This window comes from Garra rufa, chromosome 2 (genome assembly GCF_049309525.1).
Source record: "Garra rufa chromosome 2, GarRuf1.0, whole genome shotgun sequence".
Lineage (NCBI taxonomy): Eukaryota > Metazoa > Chordata > Actinopteri > Cypriniformes > Cyprinidae > Garra > Garra rufa.
In genome coordinates, this window is record NC_133362.1 from 20,233,842 (window position 1) to 20,243,380 (window position 9,539).

Genomic DNA, 9,539 nt, shown 5'->3' on the forward strand with positions numbered 1-9,539 from the left:
GGCTCCTAAAGCGTATTTCCATATAAATGCATGGCTAATTCGTTGTTTTGTCGCAAGTGAAAAACAATATTAAACTTCTAGTTGTAAAAAGAGCCTCATATAAGACTAATATTTCGTCCTATGGAGTCCATTCATTCGCATTCGGAGATCGACACCTCTTGACTGGCAAGATGGCTGCGAGCGGAAACCCAAACAGTGTAAGTGAGTTGTTCAAAAACTTTCTTTTTAGTAAACTGTGTGTACACAAACAATGTTCTCAATGCTCGAGTTCATGTGTAGAGACCCAGGCGATACTTCGAGCAAAGTGTCATGGTGTGTCGAGCCTTCTTAATGTTGTAAAAATATCGATTTTGATGCGCTCAAATGTATGCCCCTAGTACTCCCATTCACCGGCCACTGACCACAAAACGAAATCGCGGTCAATCTCAGAAACGGCTCATTTGTCGTAATTATGCTTTTAGATATAAGTTTGTCTCATTTACAGTAAAAAAAAAAAAACAGCCCAGGTTGCATTTTGGCAACAGTTATCCTTTAAGCCTTGTCTATGAAACCGGGGGTTAATGTTGTAATCAGCATTCTTTTTCTTTTCTCAAACAGCCTAATGTCTATATAATCTTGTTTTAGCAAACCTGATTCAGTCTTCTGGTATGCAGTCTTTCATTCTGGTATGCAATGTCCATTTTTTTTCTCTTTTTTTCCCTTCATATTCCTTTATAAGTTTTCTCTGTTGCCAAAGCTCACAAAGTTTACAGACTCAGTGGTACAAACCTCAAACTTTTATGACAGAATTAAACTGTTCAAGTCTCAGTTATGTTTAGTCTAATTCATATTTTGTCTACAAATGGGTCACAAGGTCATAACAAATACTAACAAATACAATCTTTACATACTGAAATTAATTAATACGAAGAATATAACAATGACCTACTGTACAATGAATAAGGTTTTCAAACCTCTTTATACATTTTAAACAGTGAGAATAGTAGTATGTAGTGTTGTTTCACCTATTTAGACATATTTCTCTCGTATTTTTCAGCCTTTTTTCTTTCACCTGTTACCACAACTTCTAACTTTAGCACTTTCTGCAATGTTTTGATTAACACGTCTGTGATGTTATATATATATATATATATATATATATGTAATTATTTTTCTCACTTTGCTCGGGTTGCAATTAAATACTATCCTGATGTTTCAGTTTATAAAAATAGTTTGGCTTATTCATAGCTTTCATGAAATGCACAAATTGTGTATATTCTGTAGTCTTCCTTTTGAAAAATGATGCTACGGTTTAGGATTTGTAGATGGTATAATGGATTTTAGCGTCTGAGCCATTGAGAAAAAATCTGCATTTGTCATAATTTATGCCACATGTGAAGCAAATGCAGTGCAGTCAATCAGATTGTGAGTAAGACTGTATTTCATTCAGCTCAGTTTCATCCTTTTAGGCAGCAAGTTGAATGTTTTAATTTGTTTCTGGGAGAGATAAGGACTAAAGCACTGTGCAGGAAGCTCTTTGCTGGCACAAAACCATGACAACCCAGGTCTTAGTGGCAAGTCTGTCGTGTTTTTGGAGAAACATCTCATGCATTCTTGCTGTTCATTGCGCAAACAAATAACAAAGTCTCAGTCACACTCACAGAATGTCTTTCTAAAGAGTAAAAAGGGGAAGCTTTCAGTGGTTGGAGTTCAGTTCTGAATGTCACAGATTTCATACTGGCAAGCTTTTAAGTGCTTCCTACAGTGCCATTAGTGGCACAAAAACATTTTGGTGAAATCATTCAAAGAGGATAACAAGACTGAAATATGGCCTTAACGGCAGCAGTTATCACCACTGGGCTTTGTGTGTCTATAGAAGCTTATGGCAACGTGTCATTTCCGCTAAATCACTACTGCTATATTGCCGTGACTGAAAGCAGAGTGTGACTCAGAAACTTGTGATAAAGTGAAAGCCGTTGAACTTTCTTCGGTGTCACACTGTTATGCCTTTTAGAGAAATGGAGAGGCACCACAAATGCACTACAGTGAAAGATGAGAAAACTTTACGAGTTATATATGGCTCTGAAGGGCAGCGTTTGTGTGAATATGCTTTAAATGGATTGACAGAGAGAGAGAAATTGTGTGTGTGTGTTGCGTTCATCTGAAAGAGAAAGTGAGGCTGGGGTAACTCGTAAGTCTTTGTATGCTTTGTGTGAGAAACAGACTCAATTCAATTCAAGTTGTCGTTTCACTTATAACCTTCTTTTCTAATTAACTGTTAATCACTGTGACCAGATAATTGGGTCATTGAGTTGAACTGAAAAATGTACGTCAACATTTTGAATAACTTAATTTTGGTCTGTTCAAAGTAGTACACTATTGTTTTACAATGTTATACACCTTTTTCTTCAACACTGAAGTAAAACTATTGCTTAATTGCAAGCACACTACAAACCAGTGTGCTTGTAATTAAGGTAATATCATAATTTACTAGTAATATGGTAAGACACACCAATATTAAGCAGCAAACAGGCTGTTTGGTACAGCTAAAAATAGCTGGACACGGATGAGACCGGAAGCCAGACTCATAAAACTTACAAGTGGCCATGACCGCTCTGGGAAGAAAAAGGTGGATAAATCCTTCCATATTTAATTACTTATTGATTTAGACGTTCTTTAGTATGTTGTTATGGAAAGAGTGTGTTCACAACATGACACATTTTAACTAACTTGTTGAATTCAGTGACACGCTGGTGTCACTTTATGCAGATGTAAGTGGCACATATATATGTGAATAATCATATATACACTGCTGTTTAAAGGTTTAGGATCAGTAAGATTTTGAATATTTTTTAAAGAAGTCTCTTATTCTCATCAAAGTTCTGTTTATTTGATCAAAATGACAGAAAAAAAGTAATATTATGAAATATTGCAATTTAAAATAACAATTTTCTATTTTAATATACTTTAAAATATAATTTATTTTATGTGATGCATATATTCCATTAGGTATATTGAAATATACCTAATGGAAAAACGTGTTAATTGTGCAAAAACTCCCATATATCACAAAAAAAAGTTTTTTCAGGCAATTTGAAAAAGGAATATTTTGCAAAGCAGCAATGGAAACTTTTTTTTTTTGCACATTTACATATTTTTGCACACAAAAAATATACTTGCACTATTACGCACCTCGGGTCTCTAGCGACCCTATACACTTTTTACAAAAAAATGATCAGAGAATAGATATTCTTTTATATTTAATTTTTTTCTTTGTATTGTTTATAATGAATAGATTGAGGAATACTAAGAGCGTTTATGTCAGACTTTAAAATGACGTCCTGAGTTGCTAAAAACTGACTGAATGGCTCTTTGTGGAACCAAAAATGGTTCTTCTATGGCATCGCTGTGAAGCACCTTTGTTTTTAAAAGTGTTAGGACAAAAACCCTGATTTACATGGAAAATATACCTTTTATTGCGTGTCGCGTGTAGTTAGGACACAATGTTAGTGTAGTTAATATAAATAGAATTTCCGTTGATAATGGTGTGTGTTTTCATCTCTTTTTCATTATTGTTGATAAAATCATAAAAACCTTTGTTAATGAACATTTTTATCATTAATTTTGGCGAAATGATTCACCGTGCTTGCAATATTTTTATGATACTCTCATGATTCTGAAGCAAGTAGATCATTTGAATGAAATCAAATGACATGAGGGTGAGTAAATGATGAGAGAATTTTAATTCTTTGGTGAACTATCCCTTTAAATGAAGCTCGGGAAGGAGGAACAGAGAAAGCGAGTGGCCTTTATGGCCTTAGCCTGGGGTGGACATGGTCTGTAGTACGTGTCTCCATGTCCCTACCTCCCATTTCGTCCCCCAGAGATGCGGTTAGGTCCCCCCCTCTCGATCCACCGCTCGCCGCCCCTGGCCATAGCTGACTTTACAAGCAGCTGGCCGTGATGTGGAACAAAACACTGTGGAAAAGAAGGGGGGAAAAAAGTTCTGCTCTTATCTACTGTTTTTTTTTTTCTCATCTGTCCCCTCCGAAATGGGGAAAGGGAGGGGTTGACCGATTTAGCAGCTGCTAGGTAATGCACTTAGAAAGTCATTTGTTAAAATCTAATTGATGGCTATGCCTGCACCTTCACTCACGGTGTCTGGGCAGGGCGGTGTTGAACTGCAGCAGATGCTAGTGGTCTGTTAGAGACCTCCACCCTAGTCAAGGTGCTTCAGCAGCACAGCACATCCACAAACACACAGCAGAACATATGCACACCGCACATATGCTCACACACCTGGGTGACTTGACCATATAATTAGTTAGAAAATTAGCTACTGGCTTCATCAGAATCTCTACTGTACTGTAGCTTGTGATCATTTTGTTTATATGTTTTATCAAAGGGGTTTTTCAGGAATTCAGCACAGGAACCCTCAGCTAGCAAACTAAAAATGAGGAAACCAAAAATTTAAATATGATAGACAGACAGCTAACTAAATAATAAAAAAAATTAAATAAATAAATATATATTCATTTATTTATTTTACTAAAAATGAAGAAACAAAATATAAATATGATTTTTTTTACCTTATTTTTATTTTATAAATGAATTAAATGGCTCATTTTTAATTTTTTAATAAAAAAAATCAATCAATTAAAAACAGAAATCTTTTTTCACAATATAAATCTTTATTTTATTTTATTTTGTTTTTTTAAAAATCAATCACTTAAAAACGGATTTATTTCATCAAGAAATGTCTCATTTTATTTTTTTATATTATATATCTTTTTATTTTATTTGAAGAAATGTCTACTTTTTGACATTTTATTTATTTTATTTAAAAAATCCATTAAAACAGAAATCTTTTTAGCAATAAAAATGTCTCATGTTTGAATGTTGTCATTTTTATTTTAAAAATAAAATGTCTAATTTTTGACATTTTATTTTATTTAAAAAATCAATCAATTAAAACAAATCTTTTTAGCAATAAAAATGTCTCCTGTTTGAATGCTGTCTTTTTTTTATAAATAAAATTTCTAATTTTTGACATTTTATTTTATTTAAAAAATCAATCAATTAAAAACAAATCTTTTTCAGTGTATAAGTCTCATTTTTGACCATATTTAATTTTGTTTTATTTTATAAAATAAAAGAAATGTCAAATTTTTTTACATTTTATTTAATTTTTATTTAAAAAATCTATCAATAAAAACAAAAATCATTATTTTTATCAGTATAAATGTCAAATTTTGGATCAAATTTTGTTATATTTTAAAAAAAGTATCCAGTTAAAAACAGAAACCTTGTTTTATGTAACTGTATAAATGTAAATATTAATGTCTCATTTTTGACTGTTATTTTATTTTATTTATTATTTTATTTTATGCTTTTTAAAAAAACAATCAGTTAAAATCAAATATTTTTTAGCAAAATAATTTTATTTCATGAAATGACATTTGTGACATTTAAATTTTTTTATAAAAAATAAATGTCTCATTATTTACGTTTTATTTTATAAAAAAATAAATGTCTCATTTACATTTTATTAATTTTTTTATAAAATGTCTCGTTTACATTTTATTTTTTTATAAAATATCTCATTTACATTTTATTTTTTTTAAATATCTCATTTTTGACATTTTATTTTAATCTATTTGAAGAAATGTCTCTTTTTTTACATTTTATTTTATAAATACAATAAAATGTCTAATTTTTGACATTTTATTTTATTAAAAAAATCAATCAATTAAAAATATAAATGTCTAATTTTTGACCAAATATTTTATTTATTTTTTTATTTTTAAAAATCAATCAATTAAAAACAAACTTATTTTGTTTTATTTTGTTTTGTTTTGTTTCGTTTCCTTGTGCCTCCATGAATTCTCCTGGTCCCCAGTTTAAAAACTGCTTCATATTTACTTTATGTATGTTCTGTACGGTTCTGCTCTTACACATTATGTATACGTTAACATTAGCTAATGCAATACTTTAGTTACTTAAAATTAAATATTATATTAAATATTTATTAACTTAATATTCATTTGTAATATTCCATTCATTGCTTTAAAAAGTACTCATTGTTTGTTAATGCTATTACATTCACTAATATTTAACAAATTAAACCTTTTTAATAAGGTTTTCTTCTTACTTGGACTTCTTTCTAGAAAATCTAGCACTCTTTTTATTTATTTATTTAATTTGGGGGCTGAGAGTCTAAGTGGAGATTTAGTAAAGTTAAAAGATCCCTTAGCTAGAGGGACTACATCACCGTTAATATCTTTTAGAAGACAGTGTCATTGAGCTCATAGCCTGCTTGTGTGTTTCCCACCCTTCATGGCAGTCACCCTTTGTGTGTTTCATTTGCACCTCTCAAGCTGATGGGCCGGGTCTGTCCTATAGGGACGTTACCTGATGATCAGAACAGCAGCTGTGTTCTCACTCAGCTCAGTTTGTGTTGTAGAGGTGTGCGTGTCGAGTGTGCGAGTTAACATTAGCGAGCCTATTTAAGCGAGAGCCTGGTGGCATCGAAATGCGCCCACGGTCCGCGGACTTCACCGGCGGGTAGAGAGAGAAATCATTTCACATCAAAGCAATCACCAGTAGAGCCCGAGGTGATGTTCTCACCAACAGAACTGTGACACACCAGGCACCATCGCAGCGCACTCAATCTCTCCTCCCAAAACCAGGCTGTCACCCCTGGTCACACATGCCTAGCATTAAACACATGCTCTAACACATACACACTCATGCAAGCAAACCCTCCCGTCTCTCCTCTATCAGCCCTACGGAGCGAGTGGCTAATTACAAACCTTACTCCAGGCGAACTGGAGGCTCGCGCCCACCTCAGAAGCCTCCGTGGCCCGCTGCACCGTGAGTCCGACCGCAGGGAGATGGAGAAATGGAACTGTCAGCCTGGGTGCTATGCTGACACTCTGGGTGCAAATAGGATGAAACTCTGCGGCGTCTCTTGGGAGGCTGTACACATAAAGTGTGTATTATTGTGATATTTGCGATTGCTGCGTTTCAAGGGAAAATGAGTTGATGTGTATCGCAGCAGCTTCCGTGACCCTTCCGCCCCGCGACTGAGTCCTATTATGCACTGATACGCACATGCAAATCGTGTTGGGGAGTAACTAACTGAACTAAATTGTTTAGAAGCATGACTGCTGTTCGCTATAGCTTTTCCAGCATTTGATTAGCCTTTATGTAATGTCACATTATGAATAAGCTGAAGTAATCAAACACACTTTTGTCTTTCTCGCTCTCATAGCACTAGGACTGATTAATTTTAGCGAACTGGTTTGTCCTGGGTCTTCTGTCATATGTAGAGCTCTAAGGTTTGGTTGTTTTAGTTACTCAGTTTGTCCTAAATTATCCTCTGTGTAGCCTTTCTACGTTTGTTTGGATGCTAGTTGTACAGATTTAAAAATTAAGATTTACTCTATCTTTTCATTAAGTATTCTAGTTTGTAGATTTAAATATTAGTTTAGATTTTAGGGTTGCATGATTAATCAGAATAAAACCAAAATCGCAATGTAGCTTACTACGATGATCAAAGTATGAAGGTTTAATGAATTATTTAATTATTAATAAAAATGCAGAACATACACTACCAGTGAAAAGTTTTTGAACCGTAAGATTTTTAACGTTTTTCAAAGAAGTCTCTTCTGCTCACCAAGCCTTTGTTTGATCCGAAGTATCACAAAAGAAGCAATATTGTGAAATATTTTTACTGTTTAAAATAACTGCTTTCTATTTGAATATTTTTTTAAATGTAATTTATTCCTGGGATCTAAAGCTGAATTTTAGCATCATTACTCCTGTCACATGATCCATCAAAAATCATTCTAATATTCTGATTTGCTGCTCAAAAAAACATTTATTATTATTATGTTGAAAACAGCTGAGTAGATTTAAGTTTCTTCAATAAATAGAAAGTTAAGAAGAACAGCATTTATCTGAAATACAAGTCTTTTCGTAACATTATGAATAAATAACATGCTTAATAAAAGTATTAATTTCTGTAATTTTTATATAAACAAAAATAAGACTGAATGGTACAGAGTATACTTTTACAAAAGCTTTTTATTTCAGGTAAATGCTGATCTTTGGATTTTTTTTTATTCATCAAAGAATCCTGTAAAATGTACTCAACTTTTTAAAATATTGATAATAATAATGCTAGAAAATGTTTCTTGAACAGCAAATCAGCATATTAGAATGATTTTTGAAGGATCATGTGATGCTAAAGTAATGATGCTGAAAATTTAGCTTTGATCACAGGAACAAATTACATTTTAAAATATATTCAAATAGAAAGCAGTAATTTTAAATAGTAAAAATATTTAATAATATTACTGCTTTTGCTGTGTTTTGGATCAAATAAATGTAGGCTTGGTGAGCAGAAGAGACTTCATTAAATATTTTGAAAAAATATAAAATTTTGACTGGCAGTGTACACAATATTTAGCAATTTCATAATCACTTTAATTAAATTAAATACATGTGCAGCATGTTTAATAATAATAATAATGAATATGCAACACTACAAAAAGCAAAGCAGACCTGTAGTTTTTTTAATTAATTTTTAAACATTTATTTTAATTAAAATCAATAAAAATTATTTAAAAACATGTAGTTTTAATTAATGAATGAATTAATAATATGATTATAATATGTGAATATGTAATATGTGAATTTATCAGGTCAAATTCGATGTTATCACCCAAATTTGAATTGTTTATTCATTCAAAAACACTTGTATTTGTACCAGAAAAGTACAACACTGAAATAAACTAGAAATTATATAACTGGATAGTTAAATTAAAAATATATTGACAATTCTCTGATTAATTACTCACCCTCATGTCGTTCCAGGCCTGCAAGACCTTCGTTCATCTTCAGAACACAAATTAAAAGGTCTGTTAGGGTCAGAAAGCTGTAAGATTTCATCAAAAATATCTTAATTGGTGTTCTGAAGATGAACAATGGGTTTGGAACAACATGAGGAATTTTCATTTTATGGTGAACTAGTTAGTAGTTTCAAGGTAGTCAGCCTTTTTTATTAGTATCAACTACACTCTTAAAAACAAAGATGCTTTAAAGGGGTTATCGGATGCAAAACTAACTTTTATATGTTGTTTGAACATTAATGTGTGTTGGCAGTTTGTGTATACAACCACCCTATAAAAATCCACCCAGTGTTATTTTTTTAATCTTTAAAAGTAATATCCCCTTTTTAAAATCAGGTCATTCTCAGCTTCTTGCCGTTGTGACGAAACACAGTTGATTGACATGAGCGCCTTACCTTAGACCCGGCCTTACAGAACTGAAACAGTCCGAATATGATTGCCATTGTGTCGACTCAGGTGCAGGGGAAGACTCTAATTGAGCGATTGAGGTGTTCTGTTGTTGGATGTAATAATGAACATAGCAGTAGTCATTTACTCCTGACATTAAGAGGCAGAGGACAACGCTACTTTCGTTTTTAAAAGGAAAGCTAAAAAAAAAAAAAAGCCAATCTACATATGCATCTATGTTCATGTGAATCATTCGTG